The sequence below is a fragment of the Ambystoma mexicanum genome, chromosome 6p, assembly GCF_040938575.1.
Source record: "Ambystoma mexicanum isolate Mex_15411 chromosome 6p, UKY_AmexF1_1, whole genome shotgun sequence".
Taxonomy (NCBI): Eukaryota; Metazoa; Chordata; class Amphibia; order Caudata; family Ambystomatidae; genus Ambystoma; species Ambystoma mexicanum.
The window spans coordinates 1,331,867,924-1,331,893,063 of NC_090935.1; the positions used below are offsets into that span (position 1 = coordinate 1,331,867,924).

The 25,140-nt window shown below is 49.3% G+C and overlaps 1 protein-coding gene and 1 non-coding gene across 8 annotated transcripts in view; both read left to right on the forward strand.

Annotated features, from left to right (window-relative positions):
* ACO1 (aconitase 1) overlaps positions 1–25,140 on the forward strand; it is a 792,824-nt gene that overhangs the window by 594,208 nt on the left and 173,476 nt on the right. The gene's annotated exons all lie outside the window — the stretch shown is intronic.
* LOC138512733 (U1 spliceosomal RNA) lies at positions 20,585–20,746 on the forward strand. The gene has a single exon (XR_011281512.1). It is a non-coding gene; the product is annotated as a U1 spliceosomal RNA (small nuclear RNA).

Genomic DNA, 25,140 nt, shown 5'->3' on the forward strand with positions numbered 1-25,140 from the left:
CTCCTTCCACGCCATGATTGTCAGGGCATCCAAGCTTTTCCAGCTCTGCCTCGAATAAGGAAGGGTTCCTCTACCAACGGCACGAGGCCAAAAGGAAGACGGTCCTCGCGGTGCCGTTGCTGGATGACATCTGGGACGAGGGACTTGTTCTTCTGAAGAACCCGTCCACGACACCTGCCAAGAGGGACCGGTACGAGAAGAAGTACCGGGTCCCCGAGGCCGCCCCTTTGTGCCTTAGGGCACAAACGACCCCGGATTCTGTCGTCTCGGTGGCAGCCAAGAAGAAAGCGGGTGGGGCATCGGCCTCAACTTCGACTTCCCCACCGGACGGCAAGGGAAAGAAACTGGACGCCATGGGACGATGAGCCATCTCGTCAGCGGCGACATCGATTAAGGCGGCCAACGCCCTAGCTATTGTGGCCCGCTACCACAGGGAGTTGTGGTACAAGATCACCCCCCTGTTGGACTTCCTACCGGACAAGAGGGCAGAGGCCCTGGCGATCCTACAGGAAGGTGCGGTGGCATCGGACAATGCCATAACGGTAGCCACGGAAATTGCCGACACCGGTTTCCGCCAGTTCGACGGCAGGGGTGGCTCAAGGCAACGGATTTCCGCCAAGACGTGCAAGCCAAGGTTTTGGACATGCCCTTCGACGGGAACAATCTGTTTGGGAAGACAGTAGATGATTCACTGCAGGCCATCAAGACCGACCCAGAGACGGCTCGGGCTTTGGGAGTTCTGCAGCGACGACGGCCGCCCTTTCGGAGCTCCGGAGGCAAGCAAGGTGCCTCCAAAAAATTCAGCGGCAGCTCCTCCACATACCGTCAGACGGCCCGCTCCTCGTCGCAGGAAGCCTACAGGGGACAAGGCAAGTCAGGTGGATCTCGCCGTCGTCACCAGGGAAGCCAACGCGGCAAGGCCGCTGCCAAGCAAGACTGAACCGGCCGTTGCGTCGGGCCCCCGCCAGAGCACCCCGGTGGGAGGCCGGCTGATGAAGTTAGTCAGCACGTGGGAGTCCACCTCCACCGACCATTGGGTGCTGGATGCCCTGCCCCGCGGGCACACTCTCGAATTTCTAAAGTGCCCCTGCATTCCTCCCGTGGCCAGGAAGGAAAACCACGTCCCTCAACTGCTGTAGGAGGTAAGGGCGATGCTCAAGAATGGAGCCATCGAGCTCGTCCCAAAGAGGCTCTGGAGTATACTTAAGATACTTCTTCGTCAAAAAGAAGACAGGAGGATGGCGTCCCATCCTCGACCTGCGTCGACTAAACAAATACATCAAGGCACAGAAGTTCTAGATGGTTACCTTCCAGCACGTGCTGAGCCAGCTGGAGGAAGGCGACTTCCTATCGTCGTTGGATTTGAAGGATGCGTACTTTCACATCCCCATTCTAAAAGGACACCGAAAGTTTCTCAGGTTCGTAGTCCAAGGACGACACTACCAGTTCAAGGCCCTCCCATTTGGATTGAAGTCAGCGCCCAGGGTATTCACCAAGTGCCTAGCACCAGTGGTGGCGTGGCTGCGCCTGCAGGGGATCCACGTCTACCCCTACCTGGACGATTGGTTCATCTGAGTAATGGCAAGCGAACTCGCCGTCGAACACACAGCGAAGACCGTCCGGCTGCTCACGGACCTGGGATTCTCCATCAACTTCCCCAAATCCCACCTGGTCCCATCGCAGGTCGCACTGTTTCTGGAAGCCAAGCTCGACACAGTAGCGCGATTGGCCTCGCCGTCTGAGGAAAGGACGAAGGCCATCCTGGGCAAGGTGCAGCATCTGCTGGCCACAGACGTGGCCAGGGTGAGGTCTATCAAGTCCCTTCTCGGGATGATGTCCTTGTGCATCTATCTGGTGCGCCTGTGCAGGCTTCGGATGCGTCGCCTACAGGAGTTCCTCGACGCCCGTTGGATGCAAGCGGTGGGCAGCTTCGAGGGCAGGTGCTCGCTCAACAAGATTTTCCGCCAAGCAATTCGGTGGTGGGTCACCCGCGCGCCTCTTGTGGCGGGCACAGACTATCAGACCCCAGCACACCAGGTGACGGTGACGATGGATACCTCCCTGGAGGGGTGGGGAGCGCACACCGGAGATCTTCACGCAAGAGGCCTTTGGCTCCCGGAGGAGAGGCCGCTCCACATCAACATACTGGAGCTCCGAGCAGTGTTATGGGCCCTCAGGTAGTTCCTCCCGTCCCTCAAGGGCAAGGTGGTGAGGATCTTCACCGAGAACACCACCACGATGTTCTACATCCGGAAGCAGGGAGGAACCAGATCCTCAGCCCTATCCAAGAAAGCCCAGGATCTGTGGCAATGGGCCGTTGCCCGGGGGATGTTTCTGGTGCCTTTTCATGTAGCAGGGATAAAAAACACCATCGCCGACTCACTCAGTAGGGAGCTGCGCTCGTGCCACAAGTGGGAACTACGCCATGGTCAAGTGGATCTAATCTTCCAGCGATGGGGCAAATCCTAGATCGACCTGTTGGCGACGAACTCCAAGTGCCAGAGGTTCGCCAGCAGGTTTCCCCAGCCGAGGAGCATGGGCGATGCTTTCTCGTTCCCCTGGGACTGCCTGTTCCTGTATGTGGTCCCCTTCCGTTGCCGTTGCTGCTCCGACTCATCAACCAACTCAAGAGGTCCCGCTACAGGATGATCCTCGTCGCACCAGCGTGGCCGAGACAGATCTGGTTCCCCGACATTCTGGACTTGTCAGCGTCCCCACCAGTCAAACTGTCAACGTACGCAGATCTTCTCTCCAAAGAGGGAGGCGCCTTCCTTAATCACAACCTGGAGTCGCAGGCCTGGCTCCTGCAGCACTAGAGTTTGGAGGGTACGATATCCCGGCGGACTGCAAGTAGGCTCTTGCAAATGTCAGGGTGTCCTCAACTCTCAAGTGCTACGGACACAAGTGGAAGAGGTTCTCTGTCTGGTGCCGTGCACAGAAGATTAACCCTCTACGGATTACGGCCCCTCAAGTGCTACAGTACCTACTGTCGCTGGCCAAAGCGGGATTAGCGCATGCTTCCATCAAGATACACCTGACAGCGATTTCCCGATATACCAGAACTACAGGACGGCCATCCCTGTGGTATCATTGCCTGGTGAAGGAATTTATGAAAGGACTGTTCCGGTCGTTCCTGCCAGTGAAGGCTTCGGCCCCGGCGTGGGAGCTCAACGTGGTGCTGAACAGGCTCATGGGGCCATCATTCGAACCTCTGCATTCGGCACCGTTAAAGTTCCTGTCGTGGAAGACAGCATTTCTTGTGGCCATCACCTCCGCACGACGAGTGGGAGAGATCCAGGCCCTATCCTGCAAGCCTCCATACTTGACTTTTCATGAGACGAGGGTGGTGCTGAGGATGCACCCCTCCTTTATGCCCAAGGTGCTGTCGGACTTCCCTCTCAACAAGCCCTTGGTGTTACCAGTTTTCTTCCCGTCGCCTTTATCGCCGGCCGAGAGAACTTTGCACTTGCTGGATGTAGCTAGAGCGTTGAAGTTCTGCGCGGACCGCACAAAGAGTTTTCGGAAGACGTCACAGCTGTTTGTGAACTTTGGACCTGTGAACCAAGGGAAGGCCCTCTCGAAGGCTTCCATTTCCAGGTGGCTCTCCGGCTGCATCATGCACTGTCACCGGTTGGCAAACCGACCGTTGCCCGGCCGTCCGAGAGCCCATTCGACAAGAGCAATCGCTGCTACCACGGCGTTCTTGTCTGGTGTGCCCCTGCTGGACATCTGCAGGGCTGCTACTTCGAGGTCGACGCACACCTTCACGAGATTCTACTGCGTCGACCGGGATTCCAGGGAGGAGTCCAGAGTCAGCCAAGCAGTGCTGCGCAACCTGTTCCCCTGAAGGTGGGCCTGGTGAGGAAGTAAAAGTTGCTTAATGTTGAGTTTATGTAATGCTTAATATTGAGCCTTTGCCACCTCCCGTGGTTGTGCATGTGTGTATTGCTATGGTGAATCTATGCCAGTCTCCATGCTGGAGAAGGAACAAGTTACTTACCTGTAACTGTTCTCCAGCATGGGTCTGGCATGGATTCACATGTGAACCCTCCCTCCTACCCCTCTGTGGCTCTTCACTTGGTCATACTGCCACTTTACGTGCTACCAAATCTGAGGATGGCTGCCAGGGGCGGGGCTTGGGGAGAGGGCAGTCATTGGCTGGGGGCAGTATGACCCAGAGACCAGTGATTGGTTACTACTAAGAAAGACAGATCAGAAACGAAACTGATACAGATACAGATTTTTTATTTACCGAGGATTCCCAGCCTGACGGGGAATATTCATGAGCATGTGAATCCATGCCAGACCCATGCTGGAGAACAACTGTTACAGGTAAGTAACTTGTTCCTTTGCGAGCTTGTGACTCCCCTGCGGTGTTGGTTGCTGGGTGGGACCCCTGCCGCTCCATGGGGTTCTCAACCGCCAGTGGTGGATGGGCCGTGTGCTCCGGTGGGTTGGTGTCCCCCGCCACGTCCTGTCGAAGGGTGGAGGGGGAAAAGAGAATGCCCCTGCAGTTGTAGCCGTTGTGGGGCGGCGGTCCTCTCCCCGCCGTGCGTGGGCGTATCTCCGGGGCACCCCTCGACCGGAGCACCCAGCCGCTCACACACAGCGCACACGGCGGGCGCCAGGGGGGGGGCCCTCCTGCAGTGGTGTTGTGTTGGGGATCGCTGAGGCGGGGGAGGGGAGGAGATGGGGGCCGCACTGCCTACCTGGCTTTGGGTCCTGTCTGCATCGTTTTGGGGGTGGGCACTCCTCGACCCGAGCGCCCAGCCGCTCGCATGCAGCGCACACGGTGGGCACCAGGGAGGGGTCCTCTTATGCTGGCTGTGTGCTGGTGTGTTGTGGCCGTCTGTGCCACGGTGCAGCAGTCCACTAGCTCTGCAGGTCCTCAGCTACTGGGGCCCGGTGGCCATTTTCTTCAGGCGGGCTTCGCAGTTGGCCTCAAAAGATTTTGCCGAGGGTGCAGGGGACCTCAAATCTCACTGATTTTCGTCGGACTTTCGTGGGGGTGGGCGCAATCCCCTACCCGATTCCGTTTGGATTTAGCAGGATTCGGGCGGCCCAGGCGGAGCGACTGAGAGCTAGACCGACATCAAGCACCCCCTGGTGGTCTTCCTTTGATGACCTTCTTAAAAGGAACTCGACCTATGTAAATTAAAGGGTCGATTTGTTTTTTTTTTTTGTTTTTTTTTTTTTTACTGTAATTCTCTGCTCTGTGTGGTGTGTGAGGATATTTTCTCTTTGTGAATATTTGTTTTGTGTTGAATGTGAGGACATTAAACACAAAATACGTTTCATTTACATTCCATTCCATTCACATTAAGTTCCATTTACATTAAAGGTGTCCCCTTGAAACATTTGTTTGTCGACACTGAAATATTTAGTATGCTGCATACTCTGCTTGTAAGTAATTGTGGAAGAGTGGAGATTGCCTGCAGAGGCGAGCGTTGTGAGAAACACCATTGGATTTAAAATACCAGAGGAGGCAGAGAGGCGACTAGCCAAGTCAAGGCAAAGTCAAGTCGTAACAAAGTGAGTGACTACGAGAAAGGACATTGCTGCAAATACATGGTAAACGTGTATTAAGCAGAGCAGACAGACCGCGTTACCGAAATGGAAAACGCTGTCTTACTACGACTCCCAAAATCACCAGGAACACTGTAGCTGCTCTGAAAAAAAACACGTAAAAAGGCATTTATCAGGAGACTGATGAGGAGAACCACCTCAAAATCAACCCAGGCAAAACAGAGATAATGATTGTTAAAAAAAAGAGACCTCAGCTACATCCCCTGGCCAAGGGAGCTCGGCACCATCATCAATTGTAAAAAACGTAGGTGTCCTGATGGATAATAACCTCACTCTAGAGCCACAAGTGAACGCTCTACTCAAATGTTTCTTCCTCCTGCGAGCGGCAAAAAGGATGCTACCGTTCCTGTTGTTTGCCAACAAAACACTTACCATAATCGCTCTGATCATATCCAGAGTAGATTACGCCAATAGCCTATATCTGGGCATGCCCAAACGACTTCTAAAAAAAACTACAACGCATACAAAATGCAGCAGCCAGACTCCTCCTCAAGCTACCCACAAGAAAACACATCACACCAGCGCTAAAAATACTACATTGGCTACCATTAAAACAGCGAATAAAGTTGAAAACCATGTGCATCACGCACAGAGCAATACACAAACAAGGCGCAGAATTCCTAAGCGATAAACTACACCTACATCAACTGACAAGAACACTGCGATCAAGCACCGACATCCGCCTGGAACCTAAACCCTATAACGGAAGAAAACTGAGGATCCTCTTTCTCTCACCAGGCACTGAAAACCTGGAATGACTTACGTGAGAATACACGGAACACAACAAACCACCTAGCGTTCAGGAAATTCCTCAAATCATGGCTCTTCACAGCGTAACTACAGCAGCGACACACAAGAATGCCCACCCCGCTAAACAACGATGACTAAAGATACCAACCTCGGTCACTCCCAAAATGGACATACACAGAACCCAAAGAACGGACCCCACGACAGACCATAAGACATCATGAGTAATAGCCACAAAAGGAGGACACTATAGACTGATCACATACTCGGACCTAGACGAAAGCCCTTAAATGACTCATCCACTACCTCCCGGCCGTACCATATCCAAACTCCCAGCAGACACATTTAGATAGAAAGTTTGTAAGAGACCACAACACCTGCTCCAACACCCTAGGAGGAGAATAGACACCCAACGCACATTAATTAATCTATCAGAATTAGAACACTTACAGAGCGCGTTAGAATAGCAAAAGGAGCGTGTCACACAAACCCAAAACCCTGCCAGGCATAACCCCTTCGTCCATCCTAATGAGATTGGGAGGATTAGCGAGCGCCACACTCGGACAGAGCTCTGAATGTTATCATGTTAAACTTCATATAACCCACTAACAAAAAAACTCAGCATTTCTGCAGACTTATCTCACTCAAAAATCTCACACAACCATCTCTCGCACAACAACCTGCACGCACTTCGCAACACATAAACCGCACCAACAGCACACGAGGACTGACATCGATCCGATACTCTCACCAAAGCTCAGCACCCGGTGTATACGGAGTTGAAGCTGCCAACAAAACACCACTTCTCTCACTATCCTACTCCTGCTTCACCTACTAACCCATCCCACCTTCTCGTTTGCAGATCCGCCAGAGCGCCTGGGGACCAACTCCGTTGGTAGCAGTGCGCTATACAAATACCTTTAACGTTTAACCAAGGGTATTTCTGGCCATACCGACCACGGCATGTGGACCACGGCAATACGCAGTGGATGGGCACCGACATTAGAGGAAGGGGGAGACTCCGCAATTCCCTTCCCTACCCCCCTTCTGTCTCATACAGAGGAAGTAACTGGGTAGTGCTTGGCAGGCGAGTAATCAAAGCCTTGCCCCGACGTAAACAGAAGAACATACAGGAGGGGGAAAACACATCCATGCATAATCAAAAACAAGACACTTAAGAATTATAACGAACTATAAACTGAAAAAGGAGAAGAGGCTGATACTGCAAATTATCACTGAAGATTGGAACTTAGTTTTGGAAAATTACTTTAGGCATCATTTATTACCAGAGAAACTACGAACTTTTTTGTTGGCTGTAAAAGAACACTTCTTTCTTTAGGGAAGAGATGGACCTTGCACAGGTATTTTAAGTTATTAGTGTTGGGTACAGAAGCAGTTTTTTTTGTTTTTTTTTTGGCACCACAACAGTGACTAACTTTTTACTTTTGGGCTTCCGGACGGTTCCATGCGATTACTTGTAGGTGGTCTTAGGGACAGATGCAGCTTTTTCTACCCCCTTCTTATTTAATAATGGAGGAGGACACCTGCAGCCATTATTCAGATTGTCATGGGAGTCAAGACCCCTGCGTAGAGGTGCATCCTGATGAAGACTCTGAGCTAGTCATTGGAAGCCAGTCTGTATTGCTTTCTTCAACCATCCCAGCAATGCCCTGCTACTTTGCTGAATTCCTGAAGTCCTTTATCAGTGCTTCAACCCCTGGACTGGTGGCAACAACCAGTCTCTACTCCTTATTGAGAACCCTGCCTTTGGAGGCCTTCTGAAGTGTCTTGGAGCCAGCCTGTGAGCTGACCAGCGTCTTCATGGGCTACCTCGCTGCATTGGTCGTCGTCCTGAGTTGAGCCTTTGGACACCACCGATCCTTGACTTCTGAAGAATCGTCCTCCTGCAGTTGCTGCTCTCCACCACGGAGAGTGACCTAGACCAGTTTCTTAGTTTCCGCCAAAGGTGTTAACTTGTGCCATTTCTTTGGAGTGGCCATCGCTGATATGCGTGCACATACTCTGGGTGTGAGGAGGGTCCACTGAGGTTGCCTGGGTGGTGGTTCTTTCTTCAGTCCAGTAGAGGGTTCACCTGTCCAGAACCGATCCATCAGAGTATGGAACTGCTCACAAGCCAGACCTAAAAACCCGAAATCAAGTGACTTTTGTACCCAAGACCCTTAACTTTTTTCATGGCAACCAAGAAATGGGTGACCAGTGATTTCAGGGATTTTTACAGTGTTACCTCAGGTAATCTGAGTGCAAGGGGATAAGTAAACATACCTGTTCCTGCATCCCCACCTCCATAGGGTTAAATGGGTGTAAAGTCCTTAACCTACACTTCTTTGCCTGATTGAGCAATGGAGTTCTGGTACCACTGCACTTGCATGTTCTGAATGCTCACAAGGCATTGTACGACTGCCCCCTTTTCCTGCTTACCTGTTTATTCTTTTTGCCTTTGTGCCCATGTTACCTCGCCTTTGCCCTGTGGGCGCTTTGAAACGCAATTTCTTGATTTGATGTATGAACAAATGCACAATAAAGTAAATAAATACATCCTCCCCTGTGTCCCCCCAGGCCGCTGTCCCTTAAGTGGTTTAGTGAGAGGGTCTGTAAAGAACTTGGAGACCCTTGCAAACGGCCTGTTGGCTTTGCCAACTCTTGTTCAGACTCTCCATCGGACATCATTGGGAAATGTGTTGTTACGGAAGGACATTTTTTTGGTATAATGCCTTAGTTGGCTTTGTATGCGTTTCTAACTTTTATTTTCAGGATATACGTTCTCCATCTTAAGGCTACTTTGTTCTTTGTGTCCACTTTGATATCCTACGGTATTCTGAAACTGATCTGATTTCTAAGTGTTGGTGCTTGTTGAGATGGATTTTCAGAATCAAACCTTGGAGTGAATTAAGAGGCTAATCTATTATGGTGTATCACATCCAGACCTATTGCAGAGCACACACTTTTATAGTGGTTTTTAGGAGGAAAGCTTTAGGCTAACTATCATAATAGAAATAGCTATAGATATAGGTGCAGGGGAGAACACAGTTCTGGCACATGGGCTGTACAAATACGAGCAAAAAAAGGTTCCCAAAGTGAGGGAACTTAATCCGCTGCACACTATCTAGGGCTGAATAAGCCACATTTTTCTGTGTATTAGGACTTGATATATGTACTAGTGTAATGCATTCGATGTTAGTGTCTGTTCCAAAACTTGTTTAGAATAACTCCTAAAATGTTGCTTATCACAATAAATCAAAGTTTAATTAAAGATCCAACATGTTTCGAGGTATCCATCTTTTAATCAGGGTTACAATTCATCCAAATGTCTGAAAATAATTTAAACAAAATATCCATGAATGTATTGACATAAGGCAACAAGTGATATAAATCAAATAGACTTTAACTGGCATTTTCTAACAGGGTACCATAAGCTTAGGTTCAGTGGTCCAGTCGGCACCAATGAATGGAATAATGATGAGCTGTGTGTTAGATGGATACGCTATCTCTGCTTCTGAGGAATGAAGTAAAGGAATATATGAAGGGATATTGCGAACAATGGTCAAATGGTGCCTCTGCTAGGGGAGGCAATGGAAATAAAGGCCTCGCCTTCTCATAATCCAGGTGGTAAACAGTCTGGGAGTCCAGGGGCCGCAGGTGCAGAGGTCAATTTTTGCTTCGGTGTAGGGTACGGCTAGCACGTGGCTCAGGGGGTGGGGTTCTCAAGGCCAGACACTCTTGGCACAAAGAGATGCAGACTTCTATGGGATAGGTGACCTAAGTAGACCTCGAGAAAGCTGGATTCACAGGGAGTACTCGCGATCAGGCGGCAACAGACTACTTTTGTTTTCAAACTGAGCATGCCCTATATGGGTTCTATTTGGAACTAGACTGCTGAATATACAGGAGCCAGTGACTTGTAACATGTTTAAGAAAGTTCAGAGAATCCACTCAAAATGGTGACTGTTGCAGCGAGGTAGTCTAGGAGAGAGCTTGTTAGTCCACCAGTTGGTACCGGGACATTCCGAAGGCTCAGCAGGCAGGTATTCTCGAGCAGGGTTCGGCACAGGTTGTTCCCACTAGTCCAGGGGTTCAAAGCACTGATTTAGGGCCCCCTTGACCAGGTCAGAGGAGCAAGGCTTCACCAGGTGTGATGAATCTAGGGAATTCGTCCCTTCTCCTCAAGGGTGAGCCACCCTCTTTGGGACTAAGGGGAGGTGAACTTGCTATGGGACAGAGCAAGCTGGATCTCATTGGGGGGTGACTCCTGTCACCCCAATCCCTCTGCCCCCTTCTTCCTTGGGGGGACAAGGAAGCTCTGGTGGGCAGAGGACTCTGAGCCCACATAACACTGCCGATCCCAGCTCGGTGGAGTGCCTGACAACTTAAGGCCCCCTGAAGCGGGAGACACAACCGCTGGAGAAATGATGCACTCCGGCTCCTGAGCCAAGACGCCGATATGAGGCGAGACGAGGACTCGAACGTGCGGCTCCACAGGAACCCTGCCTCCTTCAATGAGCAACGCTGCCAACACATGGGTACTGAGAAAGGGGAGGTGGGCACTGGATCTCTGAAGCACTCTGAGGGGGTGAGAACATTGCATCAAACATGCAGCTAGTGAGGCTGAATTACCCAATGAGGGGGGTGATGGACCCAACGCCCCTAGAAGCCAAATGGCCCTCATAAGGATGAGAAAACCGGGAACCCTGAAAGGGGTGAGTATCTTGCATCATATACACAGCTGACTGGGTCGAGTAGCCCACGAGGGGCTAAGGAAACAAGGACCCCCCTGGAGGGGGTGAAAACATTGTAAAACGCAAACTGCCAACAAGACCTAATAGTCCACGAGGCACTAAAACCCGGGACTTGTGAAGAGACTATAGACATCCTATTATGCCTACAACTGATGAGGCAGGATAGCCCACACAGAGCTTATAGAGTGACAAGCAGAGTGAGATACCCTGGAGGGAAGAGCAATAAAGACCACAGAGGTTCAACTCTAGTGACTGAATTACAGGAATGCATTTTGCAACTAGAGACAAAACTTTGCGAGCTTGGCAGAATCTGAGGGGGGGTCAAGATTCCCCTTCTACACAGTGTCAGGAGAAAGACAGAACTTGTTTTGAACTGTATCTACAGGCCGGGGCCTGAGCCAACAAGGGGGAAAAAAACAAACAAAAAATACCAATGGGTGGGAGTCAATCGCCCACCACCCCAAGCAAAGGGGGAGTAGAATATTTCTGTAGGCTCTTTTTCTGTTTTTTTGTTAGCGGTTGTGCAGGCAGTAGGACATAACAGGTTTGCGATGGAGGACAAATGTTATTTTAAGACATTCTGCGACCACCATTTTTGTTATGTTTTAGAATAGGGATCTACTATCACTGAAAATAGGCTTGGGATAGGCATTTCTTTCATTAAATAAAAATAGTTGTCTTTGTGCCCATCTCCTAAGTCTGACTTAACACACAGGACTGGGCTGGATTTGATACTTCAGCAGGCTGCACTTTATAGGGATCTTAGATTCAACGACGATCTCCAGAATGACTGCAGGAGAGTTCTCCTATATCCAAGATTTGGACTGGTCTCCACCAATGGTAAGTATCTGCATCATACAAACTAGAAGGGGCTGTCCAATCATGAACAGCCACTAGCCAAGAACACTGCATAGCATCAGACACTGTGGCCTGGATGTGGACTGGGACCATCCAAGCCCAGTCCACACATGTTGCAGTGTTGGGGTCTGGGTCTGTCTGGACCCAAGCCACATCCAAGCCAGCTGTCTGTTGCTGAGCAGATGCAGTGGCCAGAGGCTTTCCAGGATTGGACAGCCCCTGCCAGTTTGAATGGTGCAGATGATTGCCTTTAGTTGGCTAGTGGCAACTCCAGCCCAGATCCTGGATAAAATGGGGACTCCTGCAGCCATTCCCAAGATTATTGCTGGAGCCAAGACCCCTACACTTGTGTATAGGCACGTTATAAATGCCTTATCTTATCATATACAAAGTAGAGGATCCCACTGAAGACACCCGGGACTCGTTAAATTTCACAAGTATGTACAATACATCTTCAAATAATAAGGCTTACCCAGAACCCCTGACACCCCCCGTCCCCCTGCCCAGTCAAATACCAATTGAGTCCGCGGACAATTAAATGTACGTCAGACACAGCAGAACCTGCACAGCTTTTTTTCACCTATAAAAAGACCTCTCAACTTTTAATTTTACTCCCCACCCTTTCCAGGCACTTTGTTGTCCACAAAATAACCACAAACCTATTTTCCAGACTTTACCTCACTGCGCTGTCGGCAAACAAAGGCCCATCAAAAATGGCGCCCATTTCTCCACTTTTCCGCGTCGACGGGAACGGGCCGAATTCACCAGCGCTCCTGGGTTTGGCTTCGGCCATGTAATTCCATGCACGGATGATACTTCTTTGTCTTTTTTTTGTCTTTTAATCATTCAGGTACTCTGTCCTCGGGCGTCCTGCTCCTCCCCGGTACATGTCGACTTCCACAGGGTTCAGCAGGTGGCCATCCAGCAACTTCAGACCCCACGCCCTCTGCCTACGTTGCCTTGGCCCAAACCACGGTTGGCAAGCTTGTACAGCGTGTGGATTGCTGTCATCGAAATCGCTGAAGAACAGACTAGGCAGGTGGAGCGAACTCTTCCAGAAGTCTGCTCCAGAGGACCTCAAGAACGTCGTGAAACACTGAGCCAGGCCCAAGTTAGGGCAGCTATTTTCCATCGCACCCTGCAAAGGAGACTCCTTCCCACAGACTCTCCCATGCAGGAGGGACCGTTCAGGTCCTTGTACCAGCACATGCACTGAGGCTGCAGCAGCTACGGGCCTTCGGGCTGAGGGATCCTTGGATCCTCCCGGTGGCAGTGTTGAGGGACCAGAAGGTTCTTGTACCGGATTATCATGAGGAGCTCTGCCCTTGTACCGGCAATATGGCTGAGGGGCTACGGCCTGGTACCGGCAATACATCAGAGGAGGCACCTAAACACAGCTCTACAGATCCCTGGGTCGAGGGTGTCACACCTACCGGGCGTAGGGCCGAGGAGCAGGGTAGGCCTTGTGATCCACACGCAAGAGTCTTTTAGGAGGCTGGGCCAAGCGAGCCGAGAAACACGTCGCAGGCAGCTCGACAAGATGGCCACCGTGCCAGACGGAGGTACCTGTCCGACGCCAAACGTGACCTGGGGGGGGCAACGAGCCGTGCCGGTGTCCCTAGTGATGCCAAAGGCAACCGCGGCTCGGAACTCCCATGTGTGGAAAGGCGTATCGGCGTCCGCCAAATATGCACTGAAAATGCAGGAACATATGAAAAACCTATTCCTGCTACTCTTTTAAAAAGAAAATAACTGAGAAAAGCAACATCCTCAACACGTTTGTCTCTAAAGACCTTGGATGGTACCTCATCCCCTGCAGATACTCACAGGAGCAATGCAACACAAAGAGCAGACACCCTCCCTTACCACCTCTACCCCTTCAGGTTTCCCACACAGCTGAGTGGGCCCCCGAACAATTTAAAAAAATTAATGAAAGGATGTCCTGCTTTGTTGACTTGAATGGATAGCCACCCAGAAGAATTTGCGTCACTTAGAGATGCCGCCCAGTCATGGGCTGCAAAACATCAACCCCATGCCAAAAATCCACGTCTTGACCCACAGCCAAGCACTTCTGCCCTAGGCCCCTCCATCTATTTATCAAGACCCCTCTCAGGACTTGTATGCCATCGATTCCTCAGGTTCACAAGACCCCAGCTCTCAGGTAGACCAGGGAGATCAGTCAGGACCAGTACTACGATGACATCTGTCATCCAGTCGCCTGACCACCAGGATCAGCCCGTAGCCGATTCACCTGTAGATAATCCGCTCCAATACAACAAACTGCTGCTTTAGGCTGCCCAACATTTCAGTATTGACACCCAAGAGGCACAAGGAGACAAGCACTTTGTGGAGGATATTCTTGGTGACAAGAAGTCCACCACTCAGTTTATCCCATCGTTAGTCTATACAAAGACGTATAGAGCCCTTACTTATGCCTAACCTCACAATGGCGGTTAACCCTAGAATTGAAAAAATATTCAAGCCAGCCCCCACAGACCCTCTGTATATTAGGAGTCAGCTAAAACGCCACTCACTTGTCAAATACTAGGAAGAGGGCTGGCACCCTTCAGGTGTTGGCTGAAGCCCCGCCGGACAAGGAGAGTAAAAAAAATCTACACTTTTGGAAGAAAAGTTGCATCCTCAGCGGCTGATCAGGCTAGAAGGACAAATAACTCTACCCTCATAGCTAGTTATGGCTGCCATAAGTGGGAGGCATTGGAACACCAGGACGAAGTGGTTCCAGAACCCCTAAAATCACAACTATTAAGCACCATCTCAGAGGACAAGTAGATATCTAACTGCAGCCTCAAAACCAATCTTGATGCAGTGGACCATGCGGGCTGCATCATCGCAGAAGGCACACTTATTAAGCGCCATGCCTGGCTTGGACGGTCCAGTTTTAAATTGGAGACACAGGCCACCCTCTAACATGCGAGTGGAACCTAATATCCTCTTCGGCAAGGCCGTCGAAGATGCCCTCAAGAGCGCAAAGTTATGATATTCTTAAATCCCTTGGCCATTTAACCAACAAAATCTACATCCAACAGGGTTCCTCAAACTCTAGATGGTTTTGAGGTCAGGGATTGCAACGCTCTACCAGATACAATCAGGGTGGACAGTCTTCAACTTGGGGGCCCTCACAAGGACAATCCTCCTCTGCTGGTTTTCAAAGAGGAAATAAAAGATCCAGAGGAAGTGGCAGAACCTCACCTGGCAAAGGCTCCACCCCTCCAACAAATTACGCACCACTACAGGTCCCCTTCCATGCAACTCCAGTAGGAGGGCGAATCTCTCAATTCCTCCACGCATGGGAGGGGTTAACGTCAGACAAGTAGGTGTTGGCTACCGTAGCGGGGCGGTATTGCATCGAACCTTTGCAAAAACCACCCAACTGCCCGCCATGACAAAGATGGCACCAGAAGAGCAGTGTTAGTGAGAATTCTCAGAAATATGTTAATTCCATCTACCTTAGAGACCCCCAGCAACTATGCTGGATTTTGAGGACTTGATTTTTTTTTTTAACCTGGAGAGAATGAGACTCTTTAACAGTCTCTTGTGTATTTTAATGTGATTTTGAACACTTTCTTTTGGTTATGGAGCCTGACAAACTCCATAGGCATCACCTTTTACGTTGTCACACAGCACCTTCAGTGCAGTGGCACAGGAAAGTCGCCTAGATTTCCCAAAGGTTTAAATACCTTCTCTGGGATAAACTACTATTTTCCAGAGCAGTAAGGTGAAATTGACTTTTCTTACATTTGTAACTTTCTAGACCCAGCACACACTATCTTACATGAGAAGATAGACAAAGGGGCTACTAGGTAACCCCTCCAGCACCCTATTGCAACATTTTTCTTAGCCTTTCCTCAATGAATGGCTTTTGGCAGTGGTTTACTTTTAACTACCGTGGTGTGCATTTACCGCGAGCTGCGTTCGCAGCTGCAGTAAAGAACCCAAGGGTGGCATTTTTGTCAAAATGGTCCGGTCTTCTTTTTTCACCATTTCTTTGTGGAAAGTTCCTTCTTGAGATTTACTCTGCGCGCCAATCCAGGTTTGGTTCCTTTGCTTGCTTTGCCTTTGGCGGGATTCACGAGTGAAGCCCGCTTCTGGCTCCATGGTGTCTGTTCTTAGTCTCCTAGGAGACCCAAATGCACTCTGTAGTGATTGGCTGGCTGACTGTCCGGCAAGGACAGCCACCCTGCTGGGTGATTGACAGTTGGGCTGGAATGAATGGGAGAGAACTGAATAAAAGGCAAGGCTTTTGGCTTGGAAGGCAGAGTCGAACACTGGACAAAGGAACCGAAGAAGAACTTGTAGAGGACGCCCGCTGCAAATCCTGGACCGTTGGTTCGCCTGGTGAAGCCCTGCTGCTGTCCTGAAACTCCAAATTCGTATCGACTGAGAAGCCCCTGCAAGGACAACTTCTCCCCTTGAGTTGGTGGGACCAATCAACTCCAAAGTAAGCCACCTGGATATTCTCTCAGAGCTGGTTGACTTTCCACAGAGTTGCTGCTGGAAACCGAAACGTCGGGGAGACTAACACCAGTTTGTGTGCATTGCTTTTAAGCTGGTCAAGAGCTCCAGGAAGATCTCCGCACTCCCAGGAAGCAGGAATGACCGAGCCTGAGCCCCCTCAAGAGTGTGGGACCCCAGAAGCAAGGAAAGCCCATCTCGACAGCCAGGAACTGCTGTGTTGCTATTTGTGATGGATGTGAGGAGCTGAAACACCAAACAGCCACTTGTTTGTAGATTTGCGGTTGCGAGTGGTGACCGTCCCAAGAAGTCCCCAGAAGTCCTCCCTCTTGTCCCCACGTAGCACCAGGAACAGTGAGGTCTGCAGAGCTGCTCAGGAACAGAAGTCATCTGCTGCACTTTTTCCTTCAATACAAAGGTACTGTAAAAGTCTGAGAGAACTTGCTGTAGAGTTACTTGCACCTTCTATTACTCACAAGTCTAATGGCTTGTGGCCCTACATTGATTTTTCTTTTTCTTCAAAGACTTCTAAAACATTGTGCAAAGACTTTTCTTACTTACCTGCAAAGAAGTGCTTCAGCTCATATAGACTTTTGCCTATTGACTTTGGCTTCGCCTGTTCTACTGAAGGATTCTTATCAGGGGATCTGAAAGTATTTGCCTGCTTAAGAATATTTGTGGTCTCTTGTATGTTCTAATAACCTTTTCCTTTGGCTTACTCCTAAATGATTCTAAATGCAACAGTGATATATTAATGTCCCCAGCACCCTAGCTACTGAAGTCACCGGAGGGTGTAGGTTGTGTCTGTGGGCTATCCCAAAAGGGTACGCACTGATTTAGAGATATTAAGAGTGTGTATTTTGTGAAGTATATTTGAATGTTACTGTTACATTTCTCCCTTCTGAAGAAGGCTTACCCTAACTAACTGATAAATTAACAATTGTTTATTCAAGAAACCTTGTTTATAAGTGTTTATTTGAATACTTGTCACTGTGAATCCCTGCGCCTCCCCTACAGCTCACATTGACCCCTCTTGAGATAAGCCTGACTGCTCAACACGCTACCAACCTGTGTAGTACAGGCTTAAACCAAAGGTTGGGTTCCTATTGCCAGGAGGTCAGGTTTGTTGTAGTGCACCCAAAGGGTACTGCATACAATCTTGCCTAACAAGCGGAGCATACTATTGGAAGAAGTAATGACCCTGCTTGAAAAGGACACCATAGAGATTGTCCCAGCCAATCTGGTAAACCAGGCTATTCAACGTATGTGCCAAAGAAAAATCTGTCCATGCGCCTAGTACTACATCTGCGCCTGAGAACAAATGTCGTACCTCCAAACGTTTTGCATGACTGCACTTCAAGAGGTAATCCCCCTCATAAAACGGGGGCATTTCATGGCAACTTTGGTTATAAATGATGCATACTTTTAACTTCAATGCTCCCTGCGCACAGGAAAGAGCTGTGATTTAAAATAGCGCAAGTTCACTACCAGTTCGAGGTGCTCCCTTTCTGCATCGCCTCAGTCCCAAGAGTGTTCACAAAGGTGCTCTCAGTAGTGGCAGCACACCTCCAGTGTTTCAATCCCTGTGTACCCTTATCTGGCTAACTGGCTAATCACCGGGGACTCTCATAAAATTTGCAGACAAAACACCCAAAGAACGATAAACCTTCTTTTCTTTTTTGGTTTCTCCATCAACGAGAAAAAATAAAGTCTAGTTCCCAGCCAAATAAAACCGTTTCTGGGAGCCATTTTAAATAAAAAAGAAGAACTGGCTTTCCCGTCAAAGGAGAGAGTACAAAATATGTTGTTGCAAGTACCTCATTACAAGTCTGGTCGCTAGATAACTGTACGCAAAGAGGTGCGCTTGCTAGGGACGATGGCCTCATGCATTCACTTAGTGCCACACCCGTGCCTGTGCCTGCGCATGCTATGCACCCAATACAGGAGTGGTTAGCGAAACAATGCTCTCAGGCAAGCGGTCAGTGGGACGATCTAGTGGTTGTTTCGCTAATCCTGGTATAAGCTTTTAGCTGGTGGTCCAGGGGCAACCTGGTAAAAGGAAAACCTTTTTGCGTTCCAACAGCACAAGCGATACTGTCTACAGAAGCCTCACTAGCCAGATGGGGGCTTACTTCCTCCACCACACAGCCCACAGTCAGTGGACACGCGCTACAGCCCAAAAACACATCAACTTCCTAGACCTTCTAGCAGTTCTGAAGGCTCTTCAAGTCTTTCAAAAGCATCTTTCAGATCAGACGGTGAAAGTCCTCAGACCGCACCACTGCCATGTTCTACATAAACAAGCATGAAGGGGCATACACTCTCGAAGTCTGTCCAGGATATCCCAAAAAATATGGAAGTGGGCATTCAGGTGGAACATGTTCCTAACCTGGGAACTCAATGCTCTGGCAGACACTCTCTAAGCCAAGGTTGTCCAACGTACGGCCCGCGGGCCACAATGCGGCCCGCCAAGCCATTTTATGTGGCCCGCCAGGCCGTATGTTGGACAATGCTTGAGTAAAAAAAAAAAAAAAATTTTTTTTTTTTTTGTTTTTTTTTTAAATGTGCCTGTGCGCAAAACTACTCTGTGATCTATTCGGGACACATAAAAGAACAAGACGAATCAGAATTCTGAGCGCACACTCACTCTACTAGACTGCTATCAGCATCATCAGTCACAATATTTTTGGGGGGAGACTTGGAAACATTGGCACAAAAGGAGCCGCTCTGTGCTGGATCACCATCCTTTCACCAGTAAACCCGATTCAATCACCATGGCCCCCTTACAAATCCCACCCATGCTGTGATTGACCTGTGGACACATAAATAATCGTATCAATAAACTTTCTCTGCCTTTTTTATGGCGAATGCCAATTTCGCCACATTCATTTGGGTCAATTTTATTGCTTTTTTTAACCACAAAAACCGGTGGCAGAACCCCTGCACCCTCACTTTCTATATACCTTAACCAAAATTACCATCTATTTTTTTTGGTAAAAAAGCGTAAAAAAATGCGGCAAAAAAATGTTTTGTCGAAATTGCCATTCAGCAAAAGTGGGCAATAGCAAATAATCTACACACTCAAGAACAACCTTTCAAAAATTGCTCTCCAGAAATGTATAGAAAGGAAACAAAATCCAAATCAATGGGAACCAAAGTTTTCGGTTGTTAGTGGATTGAGTTTGTTCACAAAATGGATCGGAGTACACTTCGAATAGTTGCTGCAGCTCGGGAGAAAATACGAGTGGTATGATAGGTTATTTATAACACGCTTAATACCCATGCAGCAGTGATCCCAATCATAAAAGTGAAACGGGCAAGCCCAACAGGTATAACTTATTTTCACTCTTTTGGTAGCGCAGTCTGAGGGCAGCCTATACCCTTCAGGAGAGGTGTGAGCTGATAGTTGCAACACAAAAAACAATAGTACTATGTTCCCAAAATACCTTAGTTCTTGTCTTTCGGATCTCAGAAGAGCCAGGCTTTTCAGCATCAGACCAGAAGCATGGGTGCCTTTGCGCTGGGCTGGGGTCAAGTCGGAGAGCAGCAGCGATGGGCCCCAATGATGCAGTTCTGTTTGGCAGTGGTGCTGATTTGTGGGTAGAAAACGCTGGGAAACGCTGGGAAAGTGGATGGCACTGGAAGACTCAGTGACCTCTGGGCCCTGACAAGGGAATACTTGCCTTTGGCGCTGTGCAGGCTCGGCTGACAACACGGCATATGGTTACGGCAAAGATGTCAAAGCTTCAGCATTGTCATTGAGCAGAACTCTGAGATTCAGGGGTGGTGGAGCGTCGAGGTCCAGGATGATTATGATGGTGTGAAAGGGGCCAGCGCTGAGCAGCTACGCTCAGGAGGGCCATGGGCCCGTGTGGGGCTGACAGGCCAGTGGGCAGACTGCAACAGGCCTGCTCAAGCCATCCTGCTATTTATACAAATCTCGGGCCGAGCAGCACCTGATGGGAGAAAGGAACTGCGCTACAATCTGCTCTTCTGCTGGGCTCTGCCTGCTGGAGCTTATCCCTACACGCGGGACAGGCAGCTCTGCAGATGCTCAGAGCTTCCGGGGATTGGGGGGTTGGGGCTGGGTCAGGGCCTGCCTTCTCACCCTCGCTTAGCGGGGCTTCCCAGAACTGACCCAACCCCTGCCCTCTTGCATGCAACTCATACTTAGCTGGCAGGGGAGAATGTGATCTCAAGGGCAGATCTCCCAGGGTGAGGCTTACCCATTGCACATCGAATTTGCTGACCCCTGCTATGTTCCCAAATGCGGGATACACAACTGCATTATTTCTGGTAGTGGGGGACTGCGTTCGCGCTCTCCCCCCCCCCCCCCCCCCCGATTTATTGGTGAAAGAAAAGGTAAAGTGTGCACTAGGCCTGCTAGGTTGCATACTTTTAGATTGTGCTCACATTGCGTTTCTTCAGTTAGGTTCACCTTTGGGTGATCACTTTTCCACATTTTATCTGTTGAATTATGCTGCTTTCATCACCACAGAAGTAATGTGTATTACAGAGATAAGCTGCCATATGTATTGGGCACACTGCACATGCTCAGGAAGCATCAATCATGCTTTGTACAGGACAATGCTGGCCTAAATTGGGAACAGCCAGCATAGACATGTTGCTACAGAGGCATATTTTGGGTACAACCAGCATGACGATGTGTTACATCAGTGACAGTGCTGTCTTACACTGTGGACACATTGATCATTAAAATGTGTTGTGTTGTAAAATGTTCTTTTCTACTGTTGGTGACATGGAATTTTCATGTTCCCCTTTAGAACTGATTGTACACTTATGGCTTTTTGGTCACCTTTTCTGCTGTAAAATGCACCATTTCAACCCCATATTTGAAAAGAAATTCTTGGGGGGGGGGGGGGGGAACCCACCCAAACCCTCCCTAGAACCTTGTAGCTCCCTCGCTACGCTCGGTCGCCCCCACTATTTCAGAAAAATATGAACACATAGACACTGAAAGAAATCACAATCAACTAACCTTTGATCACTGCCCATGACACCAAAAGCTATCCTTGGGACTGCATGGCTATCACTGCCTGTGATGCTATTGTGTCAAAGGTCACACAATATCGCTTTTTAATATACTGCTTTGGGTGAGGTTGTTGACTTTTGGCTTGCCGGCCCACTGGGTGACAAAGTTAATGCTTCGGCCCCACATTCAAAAAGGTTGGACAAGCCTGCTCTAAGCAGATACCCTCTACCAGAAGAACATGAGTGGCAACTCAACAAAGATATCCTAGATGGAATCTTCTCCCATTGGGTCATCCCCCATTAGACTTGTTCGCCACAAGCCTAAACGCGCAATGCCCAGACTTAACGTCCAAGTTTCCCCAAACAGGGTCCAAGGGGAAAGCCCTGTGAATGAGCTGGTCAGGGAAATGTGCTTACGCTTCTCCTCCAACACCACTCCTGAGCAGGAGAGTGCACAAGATGCAACAGGAACAAGCTACTCTAATCATGGTTGCTCCTATGTGGGCAAGACCACCTTAGTTTTCACATCTGCTCAAACTGGCGATCTGCAACCCGATCAAGCTCCTGTGTCCTTACAGCATGCTAACACAACACAAGGGACCATCTCTCCACCCTCATCCTCAGTCCATGAACTTGGCAGCCTGGCTCCTGAAGTCAGAGTTCGGCTACTTTTATCTTCCTTAACACTGTATGGGCATCCTAAAAGAGGCACAGAAACCCAACACCAGACACTGCTATTTCAAAAAGTGGAAGAGATTTGTGATATGCAGTTCACAAACCATAAACTCAATTGAATGTTCCCCAGCTAACATTCTACATTACATGCTTTACCTACTAGACTCCGGCTGTTACGCTCACGTGGTATCCAAGGGGATGCCACTGAGCCCTGGTTGCTGGATTCGCCCTGGACCCCTTCCCAATCCCAGGTGGTGCCTTCGATGGAAGTCGGGCCTGAGAACACAGGAGGACTGAATTTAATATCAGGTACAGTCTCCTCCCACCTACCCTGGGTTCGACCCGATGGCCCTCTCCTCACCTTATCTCTGGCGGGCTCTCCGTCCTGCCTTCTTTGCAGGGGTGCATAGTCCTCTGCGGGCTTGAGCGACCGAGTTACTTCACTGGTGCGAGCCCATTCAAGCGTCTATAAAGGTAGGTCTTATTGTAGCAGTCTTTTTATGTTCTTGCCTTCCTTTCTTGTGGTTAATGCCTTTTCTTTATCCCCTTAGGTGAGTGGAGGTTTGGCGTGTGCGCAGTTTGGATCGAGCTCCTGCCGGAATGGAGGACACAAGAGCGTACTACGATAACGCGCTGTTTTGTCTTTTACTTGCTAACCTGTACTCTTTCTTCCTTTTCAGGTCGCGATGGTGTGTGCGAGGTGTACCGGAACGATGCCGGCCTAGAGATGCCCAACCAGGTGAGGTTCTCGTGATGACTGAGGCTTGCGCCGTAAGTAACTTGTTTTAACATTGTCTTTCTCTCCCTCCAGGTTGCTTCGTTCCGGAGTGTTCGCGGTGTACCGAAGATGCTGATGGCTGAATGGATTACCACGAGCAGCAGAAGCATGGACGGACGTCTGGCAGAGGCGGGATGGAATTCGCAGGTAAGTAGAGTCTAAAAATGTTTTTTTGTCTCTGCAGGTCTGTTGTTTTAAGGATCGCCGGTATCAGTACACTGGACACGGTGAGCGTCATGCTGCTGGCTGCAGAATAACACGAAGCGTGTTCTGTAACTTAGGTGTGGTTTAAATAGCCCTCTGAAAAGTAGTCCAGGTAAAGTAGTCCCCGGCTACCACACCCCAAAACACTGTACAGCACAGTCTGGTTCTAGGAACTAGACTGTGTGGGTGCCTCCATGTTGGCCGCAGGCCCCAAAGAAAAGTAGTCCCTTCAAGGATGTTTCTCATTCTGAACATGAGCCTGGCGCCAACGGCGCCAGTCCTGGAACGTAGTGCAAGGCTTCTGAGGCCCCAAGAGTCCTGCCCTACTTGACATATGGGCATGCCAGTGGGGTTTTGGGTCAAGGGTCGTGACAGCGGCCTAGTATTCAATTTCATCAAAGTACACCTTGCGCTCCTGTCAGCTTACACCACTCACAACAGTGTCCTGGTGGAAAGTTCCTGTCCTTAAAGCATTCATGAAAGGGGCAAAGAGGCTATACCATCCCATCTCTAACCCTTCTCTGGGTTGGGATCTTCATATCGTGATCTCAAAACTCATGGGTCCGCCCTTCGAGCCTATGCACAAATCCAGCCTCTAAAACCTAACATACAAGACAGATTTCCTAGTAACCATCACCTCCATAAGAAGGGTTTGTGAGCTGCAGGCTTTGTCCGTGCAAGATCCTTTCTTCACAATACACAAAGACAAAGTTGTCCTCAGAACACATCCTAGGCTTTCACCAAAGTTAATTTCAAAGTTCCTTGTTTATCAATCGATGGAACGTCCTACCTTCTTTCAGAATCCATCTAACTCAGCTGAAAGAAGCCTCCATACACTTGATGCACAGAGCGAGGGGTCTTGTACTATGAACAAAATTTAACTCCTAAGGAACAACTCTTTGTTTCCATAGCACCTGAGAGAGGGCGATCACATATCAAAAAATCTCCATCTCCAAATGGACAGTCGAGTGCATACATCTCTGCTATTCCCTGTCCAAAAGATTTACCCTTCACGCCCAGTGCTCACTCTACCAGAGGTACTGGAGCTACCTTAGCCTTCATTGCAAACGTCCCTCTAGACGCCATTTGCAAGACTCCTACATGGAGTTTTATTCATACCTTCACACAGCATTATTGCATTGACACTCGCTCTAAAGCAGATTTACAGGTGGGACACGCGTGAACATCTCTTTGCTTCTGTACCTTCTCACAGCCCACCCCTTCTCCAGATACTGTTTGCTAATCTATGCAGAGCATGTGATCTAAGCAGATCCAGAAGCCTCAGAAGGGATACATTACTACCTGTGATTGTATTAGATTCACATGCGTGCCCACCCTTCCTCTACTTCTGGAGTCGATGGCGCATAGATGTTTTGTGATCTATCACTGTTTCTACTTTCACATCTGTACTCGCGCTACACTTCATGCAACCTCATGTCAGAAACAAACAATCGGAGACACCTTGACGCATGAAGAACCATGGGTACAGTACACGTCGCACTAGGGATAGTATTACTTGTATTACTAACACGCCCTGGCCACGTCTGTTTTTTTAATTTCGAAAACAAATCTTGTAATACTCTACAATTACCACTAGATGTCAGACTAAGCAGAGCATGCAAGTCTAAGCAGATACGAGCATCAGAAATATTATATATTTCTGAGGCTTGTGGAATCTGCTTAGATCACATGCTATGCATAGGCCGACATCTAGTGGAAGCTGCGGAGTATTACAGTTGGGACGTCGACAGGGCATGCCAGTGATACTATCCCTAGTGTGATGTCCACTGTACCCATGGTTTTTCACACATCGAGGTCCCTCAGATTGTTTTTTCCGCCATTATTGTCGGACGCTGAAAGCGGAGTTCCTTCCTGGCTAACGCCAATTATAAAAAAAAATAGAGCTAGTTGCTCTGTCCTGTTATAGCCATTCCTCGGCAACAACTCTGACAACGGTTTCGAGGACAAACTTCGCCGGCTGCAGAACTTGCCTCAACGAACTTCCACACGGCCTCGGAAGGCTGCTCCGGGCCTCGGCCCACACAGTAGGGAAAGCGGGGAGTGGTACATAGC